This window comes from Octopus bimaculoides, chromosome 1 (assembly GCF_046866305.1).
Source record: "Octopus bimaculoides isolate indiv1 chromosome 1, ASM4686630v1, whole genome shotgun sequence".
NCBI lineage: Eukaryota > Metazoa > Mollusca > Cephalopoda > Octopoda > Octopodidae > Octopus > Octopus bimaculoides.
Genome location: NC_142928.1, coordinates 36,014,796 through 36,033,024, shown reverse-complemented (window position 1 = coordinate 36,033,024; position 18,229 = coordinate 36,014,796). Strand labels below are relative to the sequence as shown.

General features: G+C 34.5%; 1 protein-coding gene across 4 annotated transcripts in view; it reads right to left on the bottom strand.

The window, feature by feature from the left end:
* Positions 1-6,667, bottom strand: part of LOC106878978 (uncharacterized) — a 198,143-nt gene extending 191,476 nt beyond the window's left edge. For 2 of the 4 annotated variants that reach the window (XM_014928353.3, XM_014928354.3), the window contains exon 1: positions 6,537-6,667. The gene's annotated coding sequence lies outside the window, so the exon portion shown is untranslated. The remainder of the gene's footprint in view (positions 1-6,536) is intronic. The other 2 variants (XM_052966146.2, XM_089350385.1) reach the window with 2 other exon arrangements.
* Between the last annotated feature and the right edge of the window lie 11,562 nt (positions 6,668-18,229).

The window sequence follows — 18,229 nt, the reverse complement described above, 5'->3', positions numbered from 1 at the left end:
TGCATAAACCAGACCTTTGTCATTGAATCCCTGAAGATCATCCTACAAAACAATTACTTCCTATTCGATGCAACATACTACTGCCAAGAATGGGGTATTGCGATGGGAATGAAAGCAGCGCCTGTCCTTGTGAACCTAATAATGGGTTTCTTTGAGTCTACCCTATATGAACTTTCACTCCAAAAATTTGGACCCCCATTCCACCAGTATATAAGAGAAAACTGGAAAAGGTACCTAGACGATTGTTTTATCATCTGGAATGAAGCCTATGAGAAACTCCTGAATTTCAAATCCACACTGAACAATATAAACTCCAATATTCAATTTACAATGGAATATAGCAAGGAACAGCTCCTATTTCTGGACATTTTGATTATAAAAAAAATCTAACAACCAAATTGCAACTGACATCTACTATAAACCAGCAGACTCAAAACAGTATCTCCTTTTCAGTTCATGCCATCCAAAACACACCAAAATAAATATCCCATTCAATCTAGCTAAAAGGATCTGTACAATTGTATCTGACACAACCACTTGGGAACTTCACCTACAAGATCACAAAATAACACTCATTGAACATCACTACCCACCCGCACTTATAGACCATGGAATTGAACATGCCAAGAAATTGGACACAAACACACTAAGGACAACAAAACAAAACACCACACCGCACTTTAAATCACTCCCATACATATCAACCCACAACCCCAGAAACAATGAAACATACAACACAATTATACAAATCTCCCTCTGCTCACTCAAGACCCAAAAATGAACAACATCCTAAATACACATAAACTCCTCAAATCCAAAAGACAACATATATCACTCAAGAGACTCCTAACAAATGCAAAACTATACTCAATACATATGATACCAACAGTTAAAAAATGCTGACGACCTAATTGTGGTACATATATATATGCCCATATATACACACACACACACACACACCCATATATGCATGTATTTGTTATTTGTATGTGCTTTTTCCCCCACCATCGCTTGACAACCGATGCTGGTGTGTTTATGTTTCCATCACATTGCGGTTCGGCAAAAAAGACCAGTAGAATAAGTACTAGCCTTACAAAGAATAATCCCTGGGACCGATTTGTTTGACTAAAGGTGGTGCTCCAGCATGGCCACAGTCAAATGACAGAAACAAGTAAAATATATATATATATATATATGCATGTATGTATATATCTATATATATATATACATAAACATATATATGTATATATATGTGTGTACATATATGTGTATATATATGTATACATATATACATATGCACGCACATATATATATATATATATATATATATATATATATATATATATATATATGCACACACACACATATGCACGCACACATATTTTAATAATATTTGGCAAAAGAGAGTGACTTGGGGGAACCAAAGTTTCGTGCGTTAGTACTTTCCAAGCCTACACTCACATCATCATGATCATCCATTTCATACATACAAATAAACTGGAAGAAAGTGAAAGCGAACGATACCCAACGAGAGTACCTCGTTCTAGAAGTTGAATCTATTTTATTAGCATCGGTCTGAGTGAAAGAGGAGCGGGAGTGATTTGATTACAAGCAGTCAGTCACGGCAAGCAAGACCTAAATGTTTACTTTAACAGAAGTCTTTAGAAAGGACACAGTATATAATGTATACAAGGTGGGATGGCTGAAAACGAAGTCGGTCTCCTCCTTCCAAGTTTATACCGTCTCGCTACCTAGATCTTCAGGCACGAATATGTAAGCAGATTATAGCTCTGTAAGCCTGGCTATTGATTTGGTTTTTCTGTCATGTCAGGTTACATTCTGTCGTGATGGTTAAGGAAAGAGCTTATCTTCTTTTTGTTTTTGTATTCTTTGAAAAGTCAGCACTACCAAATAAAAGATTTAGTTTTTATTGTGGAAACTTATCCTAACAATAAGTAATAATTAGAACAGCCTTCCGATCAACCGTAAAATTTTCACACACACTCACACGTAGACAGGGTTACTTTGAGTCAAATTAACAAAACTCCAATGATTAAATACTGTCATACTTCTGATGAAAGTATAATATACACCAAAGAAAATTGGAAAAATTTGACACAAAGAAATTTTAGAAAAGTACAATAATTAATTACAAATTGCTTTGATGAGTTGATTAAATCATTCATCATTTCTAACCTAGTGTTTAAAGCAGAGTTTTACATTTAATATTTATTTTAAACTAGACTTTTGTGGATTTTCTGTTTAGATACAAGCGTGGCAGTGTGGTAAGAAGTTTACTTCCCAACCACATGGTTTCGGGTACAGTCCCACTGCGGTGCACCTTGTTTTAGCCCTGGGCCAACCAAAGCCTTTTGAGTGGATTTGATGAACAGAAACTGAAAGAAACCTGTCGTTTATGTGTGTGTGTGTGTGCATTTATTCCTATCACCGCTTGACAACCGGTGTTGGTATGTTTAGTTCATGCAAAATAGCGGTTCAGCAAAAGGGTTGATAGAATAAGTCCCAATCTTTAAAAAAAATAATAAATAAGTAGTGGGTCAATTGATTCAACTAAATTTCTTCAAGTTGGTGCCCCAGCATGGCCACAGTCTAATGACTTAAACAAGTAAAAGATATCACTGATAGGAGCTGAAATATTGCCAGTTTGGGGGGTTATTGAAAGTTTCCAAATAAAATTAACTAGGAGTGCCAAAGATTGAGAGATCAGTCATGAGAAAGAAGAATAAATGAAAAGAGGCTGGGGCGAATGAAGATACCGTCATGGATTTGTAGTCACAATGAATTGATTTGCTTTTGAAAATTAAACTGTGCATTGTCCCGTTGCTTTTGATGTATTTAAAGAAAGGAAACAGTACAAAGATAAATTTCTCTGTCATATACTATACGCGCACGTGCGTGTATGTGTGTGTATGCATACACGCGCGCGAGCGCATATATATACATGAATTTCATGCTTAGTTCTTGTTAGAAACGTACGGTTTGTTTTCATCCTTCGATGGTGCTCTGCCACAAATAACTGGTAACAAGAGCGAAACAAATCGCTATTATTGTTATTATTATTATTATTATTATTAATAATAATAATAAGGCGGCGAGCTGGCAGAATCGTTAGCACGCCGGGTGAAATGCTTAGCGGTATTTCGTCTGCCGAAATTCCGCCGAGGTCGACTTTGCCTTTCATCCTTTTGCGGTCGATAAATAAAGTACCAGTGAAACACTGGAGTCGATGTAAATGACTAGTCCCTTTCCCCAAATTTCAGGCCTTGGGCCTTTAGTAGAAAGGAGTATATTATTATTAAAGCAGCGAGCTGGCAGAACCGTTAGCACACCGGACGAAATGCTTAGCGGCATTTCGTCCGTCTTTACGTTCTGATTCAAATTCCGCCGAGGTCGACTTTGCCTTTCATCCTTTCTCGGTCGATAAAATAAGTACCAGTTGAGTATTGGGACTGACGTATTTGACTCATCCCTCTATCCTGAAATTGCTGGCTTTGTGCCAAATTTTGAAGTAATAATTATTATTATTATTATTATTATTATTATCATTAAGAAGAAGAAGAAGAAGAAGGCGAGGTAGCAGAATCGTTAGCATCCGGGCGAAATACTTAGCTGTATTTCGTCTGCTGCTACGATTTGAGTTCAAATTCCGTCGAAGTCGACTTTGCCTTTCATCCTTTCGGGTCGATAAATTAAGTACCAGTGAAACTAATGGAGTCGATGTAATCGACTGACCCCTCCCTCCAAACTATAATAAAAAGGATTATTTTTATTATTAAACACCGCTATTTATACCCTTAAGTAATCTGGAGTAGCGTTATACTTGACCTAAAGAACAAGATAATTACGTGTGTGTTTTGTTATTGTTAGTATTATTACCATTATAACGATGTTACTGCTTTAACGTGACTTGAAAAATAATGAATTTCGGAGTTGTACGAGTCTGAAACCTGACTTCTTCACTCAACCACAACAGCAACAACAACCGTGTTCTTGATTACAACTCTTTACATGTCACACATAGGAAGGTAGCGTAACGAATCCTATATTACGTGTGATGAAGATGAGTGAGAGTGGGGTCTCTCGTGCGTGTGTGTATGTGTGTGTGTGCGTACTCAATACAGTTTATTTATATATTGTAATGATATTTATGAAACAAGCCTCCAAATGTGTATGTGCGGAAATATATATCTCAGTATATAACAATACTCCAGTATATAAGAGTATATTATGTACTCCAATGAAATCTCCAAAGTAAATGGTCAGCTTACAGGTCAAAGGCTATTCGCGCGCGCGTACATTACAAACACACACACAAATATATAATGCAGTAAGTGCAACACATATTCCAACTAAACGATCGGTGAGCCGTTTGTTAGAGTACTACATTTGTTAGAGTACTCTTAATAAAATTGCTTTGTTTTCCGTTTGTGTGTATGGGGCTGGATGGGTTATTCCTATCGTCAAATACTGACGATGCGTTTGCATGTTCGAGAGAATCATTGCATATAGCATGACTCTCTAAGACCACGTTGGTCAAAACAAATAAAGCAACATAATCCATTTTTCATTCAAAAGAAATGTCAGAGAAAAAAAAAAAATGATAATTAAAGCCAAACAAAAGAAATTGCATAGGCAATTGTGTCAAACAATAAATCTTCATATATCCATTCTTATTTAATGAACCGTCTTCTCACCCCTGCTATACACACACGGGTTATGAAAAAGAATGGAGAGAAAGAGGGAGAGAGAGACCAATTTTTTTTATAGTCTATACAAAACAAACGTTATATTACATTTAATTGGAGTCCTTTTTTTTTTTTTGTTACAGAAGAAAAAATGTAATCCATGGAAAATTAAATAAGAAAAGCAAAGAAAAATAAACGAAACAAAATGAATATATTTCATAGGGTAGTCATGATGAAATGATAACTATTCAATCGGTCCCCTCCCGTATATCCATCCCCCCACATACAACACACACGCAACATTATAGGAAAAAAATTGTTAGAAAGCACTGGATTGTGTTACCACATGTATTATTAATAAAATCAATAAAAGATAAAAAGCAGTCATGTTTGAATCTATGAATATAAGTTGTTATTGTTGTTGTTTAGTCTTGGGTCAGCCTTTATAATCAAAGAATTCCCGTCGCGACCGCCCCATCTTTTCAGACACAACCTTCTTTACGAAAACGGTAAGGTGTGATTTAAGAAAGATTCGGTCGCTATTTGCAGCAAATCTAGCAATCACGTAAAGGTTCGTGTATGTAAGTTTATAAGCGTGTGTAATAAACGAAGTACATATACGAAAAGTGCAAGTGTGCGTTTGCATGTATGCATGCGCGCGCGTGTACAAACATGCATATAAATCATGACTTTATACATAACTGACAGCCAATAAACCCCGCGACACACGCAAACATAACTATTATCACCATCATTGTCACTTCAATCCACAAAACGAACACGGGTTGAAGTGTGCATACATTATCTCGTGTACTATATTCAATCAAGATCAGTAGAGTAGGTGGGCGGTATGGTTGGCAGATCCAGCAGTACAGTTTATTTATTTCGTGCATATTTAATAAATACTTCAAAATATCCCATTCATTCATTCATTTGAAAGAACTTCTGTCAACAACAAACCATGCGTATCAATCAGTCTGGCGACACACATGCCATTCACTTCGGTTACTTACATCTCGTTTTACAGTGCTACTGACACACATAACAAGGATAAGGACAGCAGGAGGTCGAAAGGACGGATGGTGATGATAGATGGACATACCCTGTTACACATCGATGAAGAATTTTCATGTCGGATAAATCTATTCATTTCAATCTGTACCCCTAATCATCACAATTAGGGGTACAATCTATACCCCTAATCATCAGACATGTCAATAGTGATAAGAGCCAATTTTATCATTACCCTCATAAACACAAAGAAATGATAGACTAATAAAGGGAAGAAGGAGGGGGTCATAACAAAAACATTGACGACAGAGAAAAGAGAATCATATCAAAAAACAGAGAGCATGGCAGCTTGTCAAAAAGATAGGTTTCGTTCAGGCATGTATTTACTTGCTATCTCTATTTTCATACAAGCCTTAACTTAGGTCCAGTAGGTAGCAGCCGGCCGGTTGACAACAGAGAAGAAATCTCACGCCAGTCAACTTACCCAGCCTCATCACTCAGCTCACCGATAGATTAAGCAGGTGAAGTGAGAGAAGGGTGGACAGAAGAAAGAAAAAAGAAAAAAGATAAATGACAAACATCACCAACATATTCTGACACTTACTCAATTTCTCTCTCTCTCATTCACACATACATACGCTTTCTCTCTCTCTTTCACTCTTTTTCTTTTCTTTTTTGCTTTTTAGCGAATTAGTAAGATTCAATGAAAAGAAAAGTAACAAAATAAGTTTCGCTAATAATTATTTTGTTTTCTAACTTTTTTTTTTCTTTTTGTAGGGAATATTAATTTGTTCACACTCTTCTCTTTCTGTTACTCACCGAACATTCAGCATCTCTCCAGTCCAAAGATTAGCAGCAGTTACATGATGCTGTTAATCGTGGGCCAGACTTAATCCTTTGTTCGTTGAATGAATAACAGGCTTTTGTCAACAAGACACATGAGAATTCCCATGTGTGGCTTCCGGTCGACGACGTAACGCAAAGCTTGCTCTCTGATTGGTCAATATTGTTAAAAGAGGCCGGTTCAACATGCATATTTATTATAAGACCTATCAGGAAGAAAGCAACGAGCGGTGGTGGTATTAAATATTTTTCTCCGTCTCTGATGATGATAATATTAATACGAGTCCGTATACATAATGTTTAAAATATTCTGTCGCTAATAACTTCGTGATTCGAAAGTAATAAGCATTTTATTTTAATCTTATCTTACGTGTATTATTTATAAATCTTTTTCTCTTAATGTTCGGTGAATGTAAATTATTACATAATCTTTTCCTTGTTTTCTTATCGTAAAGGCCCTTTAAGTCGGATCTGTCATCATTCCAATAATACATTTGTTATAATCAGAGCCAGCTGAAATATTTTCAGATGTCCCCCGCGATAGCCTCTATATATTTTCTGTTTTCCTCATGGTAATTTGAACACTTCGCTTTATGATACTTCAATTACTGATGCAAGATCTTGTTATAAACAATTCGCCACACATCAGGCATGTATCGCCAAGCTATATTACATGCCACATCATCTATGTTTGTGGATTTATACTACAGATCGTTTATAGATTTTTATTTTTTCATTATTATTATTCACTTTTTTTCTCTTAATGTGTTCAGAAATTTTCATTACCGCGTTTATATCTAAATATTACTGGACAAAGTTGTAGGTGACCACTGAAAATTGAAGTTATCGATCGATGCTTTAAGTGATTTTAATTTATGATTTATTTACTACACCTGCATTTAATTTAATCATTTATTCCCTTTATACTTGGTAGAAGATTTAATAAAATCTTTAACATAGAAGTATGCAAAGATAGAATTAAATTATTCTTTCATTATATTTCGGTAGAAATGTTTGAATGATTTTTGTGACAATCTACCAATTTCGAATCTTTTTTTTTTTTTTTACATTTATCAATAACTTTTAATTAAACAACTGTCTTGTTGTTTTGTTTTGTTTTTTGTTGTTGTTTTTTTCAAATTAACTTCGCTGTCTGGCAGAGAATTCTAATTTTAGATTTTATCTTAATATAAATTTGAATTTTTCGGATAGGAGGATTTATATTAAGAAATGAAAAAGAATTTTGCACTTTGCTTCTTTAAAAGTTTTATTTGACCATATTAAATTTTATATTTTGTTAAAGAAACATTGATTCGATACCTTTCTTGAAGAAAATATTTAGTTCCTTAGTTTAGAATATGCAGCAAGTATAAAACTACTGGTTCTTTTGCAAATTTTAACGCCACTGAAATAGATATTGAGAAATTGAAAAATCAATTTCTTATAAGCTTTCAAATTAAAATAAACAAACAACAAACCAAAACACACACACATATATCAGTAGCTGCCTTTTACGTCCGTTTTTTTTTTCTTTCTATCTGTCATGGGTTGCTTTTTTATGAAGGTACAACCAGATACCTTTTTAGTTGCCACAGGGAAGCAGTGTACCTCTTCTAAAATCAGGATACGGTAATTTTATATATATTATTTGAATTTTGTATGTATATATATATATAATATATATATATATATATATATATATATATATATATATAGGCAAACGTGTCGAATAGGTACTCATAATTTTTTTTTCTGTCTTTTTCAAAAAATTTCTTCGGATTTCTGTTTTGAACAACAAGAGATTACGATTCTTCCAGAAAATTTTGAAATTGCATGTTTAAAAATGTGGTGATAACAATTCTAAAATAAAATTATAAAGACTTCTGCCCCCCCCCCCCACCTCATTTTCTCCCAAAGTTGTTTATTTTTTAATTTTTTTTTGCCAAAAATCCCCCTTTTCGGATACGGAGGTTCCGGAAAATTGCCAAAAATTGGCATTGTGAAAATTTTCCCCCCTTTCCCCCTCCAACTTATTCAATTTTGACTTTTTTTCCCCAACACTAATCCTAAAACCCCAACCCTAACCCTAACCGTAAATACAGAAATGTTTTGAAATTTTGTCTGAATCATAATGTCCGTATTTTTCCGCATATTTAGAAGGAAAAAAAAATTCTTAAAAAAACATTTTACAAAAATTTTTGGAAATTTTATCAGAATCATAATCTCCGTATTTTCCCGCATATTTTGAAAACAAAAACAAAATCTGAAAAAAAGTAAGGAATGAAGGAAATGGGGGTGGGGGTGGTAATGTAAAAATGCCGATTTTTGCCAATTTTTTTCAGATTCGTATTCCCCATAGCCGAAAAAGGAGGGGGTGGGGGACGGGCAGAAGTCTTGCCATATCTCGCTGTTAAAAGCAGTGTGTGAGTTTTATGAAAAAATAACAATACAAAAAAAAAAACGAATGAATTTAGTACATCTTTATTAGTTACAATTGTTTCAATACCACTCTGTTTCTAACACTATTGAATATTAATGCTTTCCTGTGAAAAGTTTTGCAATATTTGCTGTTGATAATATTGGGGTGACACTTCATCAGACTAGCATCAAGATGTACTCTTACATTGTGCATCAGACATATATTTTATGTTGTTTATCTAGTAAGGGAAGATTACAATAAGTATAAAATAAAAATTAAAATGGTGAAAGGAAACATTTTCCATCAACCCAACTTCACTCACAAGGTTTGAGTTGACCATGGCTATGGTAGAAAGTGTTTGATCAAGTTGCTGCAGAGTAAGATTGATCTTGGAAACATGATTGTAGAACAAATTTCATCAGTCTGCTATGTTGTTGTTGTTGTTGGCACTACGTCGAGGGTTCCAGTTGATCCGATCAACAGAACAGCCTTCTCGTGAAATTAACGTGAAAGTGGCTGAGCACTCCACAGACACGTGTACCCTTAACGTAGTTCTCGGGGATATTCAGCGTGACGCAGTGTGACAAGGCTGACCCTTTGAATTACAGACACAACAGAAACAGGAAGTAAGAGTGAGGGAAAGTTGTGGTGAAAGAGCACAGCAGGGTTCGCCACCACCCCCTATGGAGACTCGTGGAGCTTTAGGCGTTTTCGCTCAATAAACACTCACAACGCCCGGTCTGGGAATCGAAACCACGATCCTATGACCGCGAGTCCGCTGCCCTAATCACTGGGCCATTGCGCCTCCACATCAGTCTGCTATACCCACACTGTAACTGATAAAGACAATGGTAGAACTATTCCAGAGAAACTACTGTAATCCTTTTGAGGGAGAGGATACACACTATCGTTCATTATTATGCTCTGTCATCATGGTAACTTTCAGCTGAAACTAGATATTTGAGCAGAAAGTGTGAGAGATACAATGACGGAGAGGGAGAGAAAGAGAGAGATTGTGTTTTAAAATTCAGTAAATTAAACTTGATCATTACATGGGAAGATTAATGAAGGACAATATGTCACATGCTCAAGCAAACAAAAGAATAATGAAGAAACATAAGAGCCCTGTTCTTAAACTGAAAAATTCATTATTTCACAAATAGTGTCAGTAGTCTTTGGAGAGCATTCAGAATTGATTCAAATCATTTGATTCCAAGCAATCGCTGACATTTCTGTTTTTAATCTATGCATCAATGAAGGATTATCAACTATTTTCAATCAAGCATAAAGTCTCAAAGCCCAGCTGTGCCTAAAACTTAAGCATAAATCAAATGAAACAGTTAAAAGATTAATTATTGTTAATTAGAAAGTTTTAATGAATACCCTTAGGCCTGTCTCAATAAAACAAGTTTAGTCTAAATGATTGTATGTATGTTTGTTTAAGCAGCTAAAATACTCCACTTTGAGTGAATAAATGCATTCCAGCTGTAGCTATCCCGTATTTTCCTAGTGAACTGAAGTAATAACTACAGATCAGTACCCCTCAACTTTGTTTCATTATAACTTTCTTAACAATACCGTCTCTTTAAAAAAAAAAAGAATGTTTTTCAAAGTGTAAAATGCAATTAGCTAATGAAATTATTTCTTTTTAAATTATAAAGAAAAGAAGTCTATAGTTTTGTAACTATTCAGTAGCTTGCTCATGATCATTGCCCAACATAATTCTTTCTACTATAGGCACAAAACCTGAAATTTTGCAGGGAATGGGGGAAAAGTCGATTACATCGACCCAGCGCTCAACTGGGACTTGTTTTATCAACTCCCATAAAGATGAAAGGCAAAGCTGACATCGGCGAAATTTGAGCTTAGCACGCAAAGAGCTGGACGAACAACCGTTAAACATTTTGTCCGACACGCTAGTGCTTCTAACTCACTGCCTTATACATGGCAGATAAGAGTAATGGAGCATATTGGGAGATCTCATCCAAGACACTTTCCAACAAGTATTGTAATAGGTTAAACGTAAACTCAATTTTTTTATGACTTCCGATTTTATGTTGATATGTTGTAATGATTGTAAGTTATTGAATGATTTTAAAAAATAACGGACGTTTTATTTGTTGTTGGTTTTGTCTGTATATAATGAAAACAGTGTTTAATTTTACCATTATAATTGTAATCTAAGCCATCGAAGACGTATCTTTATAAAACTTTTCATAAAATTTATATTCATTAAGAAAGTTACGAGGAAACAAAGCAGACAAGACCAAGGGCACTATATTGTAATTGTCCATTATCTATGACAGTAGGGTGTGATTTGAGATATTTCGCTACTATTTCTAGCAATTTGAGCTGCCATCCTAGAGGCTTCCACGTTAGCTCGAAGCGTTCTATGCGCATGTAAAATGGAGAGCATAATAAAATCAAAGTCTTTATTTTTATTTTGTCATTAATTTCAAAAAGAAAAACATAATAAAGAAAATCGAAAAAGTAGAAAACTGTCATGGCTCTGTAGTTACCGTAGTGTGCTTTGCAACCACCTAGTTCCGAGTTCAATCTCACCGTGAAACACTTAGGGCAAGGGTTTTCTATCATTGCTTTGAACTAACCAATATTTAGTGGGTGGAATTTGGTGAACGGAAAATGTACTGGAGTTCATCGTCGTGTGTGTATCTATTCTTTGTTTATAGTTAAACCCGTGTTGTTGTCTATGTAACTTAATGGCTCGCCAAATAGAGGTCGATTTAATTAAGTTCTAGGATTTTAAAAGATCGAAGTTCTAAACGATATGATCAACTAAAGCCGAAAGATCGACTGAAAACCTTGATTGCGACACTACAGAATGGCAATATAGTTCAATGACTGAGTGAAACCAGTAAAAGAGTAGAAAATCGTAATCTCCGTTCTTGAAAATGGAGGAATCCCAATAAGTTTATGTTTTTCTGAAAAAAAAAATGTGGCGGAGCTTAGATTTGAAACTGCATCAGCTCAGTAACGAGAATAATTTCAAATAACTTTTCTGGAGGCAACACCTTCAAAAAGTAGAGCAGCAGATGGATTGGATGTGTCATAAGTCGATTGCTTGATAGATTTTAAAGCTGGCATAGGCAACTATTTTCGAGAATCAGGCCGTGTGAGACATGGCTTATCAAGGCGTACAGCATTACTAAAAGAATTCAAGATCATTTTTCGTAAGTACGCCATTCAGAAAGTTCCGTGGGTCGCAGTTTGCCCATGGTTGATCTAAAGAGAACATACTTATTGTCCTGTCAATATATTTACATCGTATAAGGCATTCAGCTTGCAGATTCTTTACTACACCGTGCAAAATGTCACTAAACATGCTTAGTGGCATTTTGCCCGCCTTTACGTTCTAAGTTCAGATTCTGCCGAGGTCAACTTTGCCTTTCATCCTTTCGGGGTCGATAAAATAAGTACCAGTTGAGCGCTGAAGTCGATGTAATCGACCTACTCCTCCTCCACGCTGTACTCCAGCACAAAACCAATAATTATTAAAATAGACTGAAGAACTTTTATAGGGGTAATGTTTCTATATAACAACGCTTTGCGTGCTCTAATTATTTTACTTGTATCTTTTCTGTTCTATTAGACATTGACTGACTTGGACGTATTTCATTGACACCGAAGAACTATTATTACTTCATTGGAGAAAATAAAGCAAACATTATTTCATTGAACAAGTAGACGGAAACAAGAGTCTATTATTTAAACGGTTATAAGCGTATTTCATTAAAATATATTACATCTATTAGGTATTTCGAAGTAGAAAGTCGTTTTAAGATTTTTAGATCATATCGACCAAGAAGTGAATGAATCATTTTAGTTTATTGGAGCAAGCATCTTCCGATTTCAATTTCAACTTTTGTCTTGTCACCCACCTTGGCATTTCATCTTGGAGAAAATAAACACCACGGATATATACCAGGACAAATTATTTTATTCTTAGATCTTATGTGTGTAAACATACATACATGCATGCGTGCATGTAAGTTTTTGAGCATGTGCCTATGTCTGTATGTTCATGGATGTTGAGTTGCGTCCCTTTATATCAAAAAGGTTAACTAAGTAAATACAAATTGTTACAATTATTACCAGATTGAAATAGGTACTGAGATTACAGATGATCGGCTAAACGTTTGCAAAAGACCGCTGTTTGTGTACGTGTAGTATGTGTTATTTATGTTGTCCTTATACGTCCAGTAATTTTAGCAACTTGATAAATAGTTTGTTAAAAACCCTCGAAAGATCGACTGAAAACCTTGATTGCGACACTACAGAATGGCAATATAGTTCAATGACTGAGTGAAACCAGTGAAAGAATAGAAAATCGTAATCTGTTCTTGAAGACATAGGAATCCGAATAAGTTTATGTTTTGCTAAAGAAAATGTGGCGGAGCTTAGATTTGAAACTACATCAGCTCAGTAACGAGAAATAAACTGCAGTATATTATTAGGTAACTGGCCCTGAATTTTGACCAGCAGTATTTCAGCTGCAATTGTATGATCGATTGAATTTTCCACGAGTTTCCCCCAAAAAAACATAGGTATGAACTGAGATGCGCATCACTATCAGTATAGAGAGTCAAAGACAACAGAAGTTCGTAAGAAGCAAGTTTCTTGGTTGCTGCTTGACCCCGGATTAAAAAGGAATCGTTTGTTTTAGAATGGACACAGACTTTTCCCGCCTCTCACAACACGAAGATATGGCTACCTTTTCTAGCTACCATGCAATCATACTTCTAGCGATAAATCCTTATCTAGATACTTTTGGCATACGGTTGCTCTTGACAAAAACCTCTGTTATATTCTATGTAAATAAATAGTTTCATCGAAAGCATTAAATGGTCTTTGTTTTAATGTGGGTAACAGCACGCGGCTAAAATCAGCTCTACTAATCATTCAACACCTAGTAAATCATGCTTCCACAAAGTGAACATATTTAGTAATCTTTCAAGGAATTTTAATATATTTAAATTAGTTTACACGGCCTCACTTTTATAAAAATGATATGGTTGAGGTTCTTGCTTCTTCAGAAAACTATTGCACTATGAAAGTGCAAAGAAATGGATTTAATCTAGATTCGAAAATGTGTCGCGGATTTGGTTCACGAGGAACCTTAACTCACTCTAATTTTAATCGATTTCGAATTCTTTCGTGGGTGGGAGTCGATAAAAAAAAAATAACAGTCGTATAGTGAGAATACGATTCGATCAATATAGCCCAACCGAACAAATGCGTGACCTTGAAGCGAAGTTAGAAATCAATATACAACAACAACAACAAAAACACATAGAAGTTTAAAATACATCTGTGCTGGAGTAGAAGAGAGGATGAGTCTAATATAATAAATACTGATGTACAGTATCTTTATCGATAATACATAGAAGACAAAAGAAAAATCAAAACAAATATATATATCTAGAGGTAATTGATGTTAATAGAGAATTCTATGCACGAGTCTGATTCTTGTGGGTTTTGGTATTGTCATAGACAGTATTTAATTAGAAACACATATATACACCCATGCGGATATGTGTTTATATTTGCTAATGTAATTATGTTATCGTAATTGAGTCTGCTGTTATGGTAATTGTTTTTTTTTTGTTTTTTTTTTTTTGTCCTCTCATTGAGTTAATCAACTACATAATAAGTTTATTAATTTAGTTTCCGAACCATATACATTCATTAAGCACCAGTAAGTCCAGTCCCTATATTTCACAGGATGTTCCAAATCCCTATATTCAGCAAACATTTGAAATTTCATCTATCTATATCTATATTATATATAAAACAGAGATGTGTGTGTAATCGCTTTTCACGTGAAATCGACTTCACCAAATGCTTCCATACTTGTGATGCGTGAATAATTTGACCTCGGATAAATCTTAGGTTCTTCATTTGATTTTTTTAATTAAAAATAAATAATATTGCTTTATATTTAAGATTCACTTCTTTAAAAAGGTTCCTCAATGTCAATTTCCGGTATTGACGTAACAACGGCAAAAAAGCTTCACTCTCTATTTTGTGTGTGAGTGTGTATGAGAGAGAGAGAGAGAGAGAGAGAGAGAGAGAGAGAGTGAGTAAATACTACATACACACCGCTCTCTCACTCTGTCTCACACACATACACATGCACACACACACACCTTCACTCACTCACACTCTGTCTCTTACAAACGCACACATACATAAATGTATACAAACATATTTACAAAGACACACGTGTGTATGCGCGCGCGTGCGTGTTTGTAAGAGACAAAGTGTGAGTGAGTCAAGGGCTGTGTTGTCATATGCATACATCCAAAGATGTATGTATATTTATGCATGTACGTATACATGACAACAAACCTCTCTCTCTCACTCACACTCTGTCTCTTACAAACACACATACATAAATGTATACAAACATATTTACAAAGACACACGTGTGTATGCGCGCGTGGGTGGGGGGTTCCACAATCGCCATTTATTTCAGTTACTCTTGTGATGATATTCACGTAAATCATTTTTTTCATTTAATTCCCATTTTAATTTTCGTAAAAATTTCCAAGTACCAATGAGGCTTTTTGGCACATCTTCAATTTCCCCCATTCATGAGAGGCGCCCAGCCATCATTCATCTGAGAATCCATCTACAGAATGTCCTCAAATTTCTATACAGCATATTTTGCCTTTTTTTTCTTCAAGTATATAAGCAACAATTTCATTCCCGAGCAACGCCGGGTGCCTCTGTTAGTTTCTTATATTTTCCATGATGTGTATATTCTTTTATATTTATCATTTTTAATCGCCTGAAAGTTACACCAAAAAACTCTCGGTCCTTGAGTCATTTTTGCAACTTTCAGTCAATTACACACACACATCCATCTATGTATCATGTTTAATGCAGGTACATCACGAAAAGGCATTCTTCGTCCAGAGGTGATATCTCTTAAGGACGCACTGTGTTTAATAACACTAATATATCAGTAGCAGAAGAAAATCGTCTAGCAGGGATGAAAATGCCAGATGCACATCTCTGCTTCATTAGACTTTGTAAGTAGCTTGTACTCACTGGAAATCACATGCTAAGACAAATCCGTCGTCACTGATGTGGAAAAACAGTGACTGAAAAATCGCTGGTGCCGTAATTAGCCGGCAGACTGCAGTTAATTTGGATTTTCGTGATGTATTTGCATTACGCATGATATACAGATGGCTGTTTTAATCTAAGACTGCTTTTGTTGCATATAACGAATATGTATTCATGTCTTAAGCACAGTTTATCCTGTTTGTTCCACCAAACTAGGCAGTAACTATCATACACTATTTTCCAGGTAGATTAGAAGTGGATTTGTTTTTCATACAGTTCTGTTTTGTGTAATTTTGAAGATTCGATTATAAAGTTCGCGAGAATTTGGTACTTATTCCAGAGAGTGAAAGAACAAATTCAGCAATAATCGGCTTTTGCTGAAAATGAACAATAAACTGAACCCCGATGTAATTATATCAGTTAACTATTACTTCAGTATGGCCACCAACCTTCTTCATAACAAACTGGTTTTCAATTGCTGCCCACTAATAGATCAGTTCTATAAAGTGAGAGTGTGGTATACGGGACCCAGAGAAAAAAGAAACCTGTCTGATGCTTCGATCGTGACTGCACAAATAACAATTTCGAGCTTTTCTATCTCAACACATCTGGCAATTCACCAAACGCATTGGTTAATTACAGTACACCGCCGAATTATTAATTAATATCAACTATGAAAGAAACTTAATGGTAATTTCAATATCAATTGTCAAAGTGCAAATACTCTGTAGGAAGTAATTCCTTTCAACCAGATCGTCAATGTTAATAATGTCTTCTATGATTCTCACAGGCGTTTGCTGTCTGAAATTTTCAGCCTTTTCTTCAATAAATAAACAATTCCGAAATAAACTTTCAGTTTGATAACGGGACTCTTTCGCTTTACGAATCAGACAGTGAAATTACTCTGAACTCGGTAGTGATCGGTATAATCAAGTGAAAGTAGAATAATGTTCGGCAGTATCGACCAAGTCATCAATACAATGAAACTAAAAGAATCTTCTTTGCAACTGACTACTAATATCATTCCCATCAACAAAACACGTCATTTACAAAATGCATTCGGGAGTATTATAGTCTATGTTGTAATTACATTTCACTTTCAGATAAAAAAAAAATGTTATAAATAAACATTAGACATCAGTGCATAGTGCAGTGGCATAGCGTGGGTTGGTGCGGTAACCAAATTGGTTACCCACTTCCATAAATGTGATGTACCTACAACTACAGCAAGCACGTATATAAAATGGAAGCCCCGGCGATCCCGTATACTCCACACTACGCCATTGCATTTGTATTCAATATATTAGTTTTCTTTCGTTTTCAAATGAATTATTCGGACTAATGCACTAAGATATATTTAGATTAAAATACTTAATAGTATACAAATATATTTTATGACCGTTATATTAGTTTATTTTTCATATTTTACTTTTTATCTTTCTTTTTGTGTTTAGTTATTGACGCTCACGCTTGAAAACATAAATATATTTAAATTCAGTCTTTTCTTGGATCTGTGAATCCTCATATATCAAACATTACACTGAAAAGATTCTTACCCACAGACAATGGATTTTTATAATTTTATTATGGGTAAGAATCGAAACAATTGTATGTAATTTGTATTTAATATTTGTTATATTATATTATATTATATTATATTATATTATATTATTAAAAGAATATAACATAATACTATGTTAATAAATTTTAATTTTGAATTGACAATTGTATATCTCCATTTTCTATTCATTTTTATAAATCTAATAAATACCCATGTAAATTGTAAGGTTTTTCTCTACAAAATTGGGTATTAAACAGTGGAGTCAGTGAAAGATTGGATCTTTTCATCCCTATTTTCCTCAAATACATACATACATACATACATATATATATATATATATATATATATATATATATATATATATATATATATATATATATATATATACATACATATATATATATATATATATATATATATATATATATATATATATATATATATATATATATATATTGTATAAAAGATCGTGGGTAAGGCCAAACAATGCGAAGTAAATGCAAGGTAAATCACAAGAAAATAAATATGTGAATTAATGTAGACTTACCTTGTATTCAATATTTCGGGGTTATGACCCCATTTTCAAGAAATTGACGA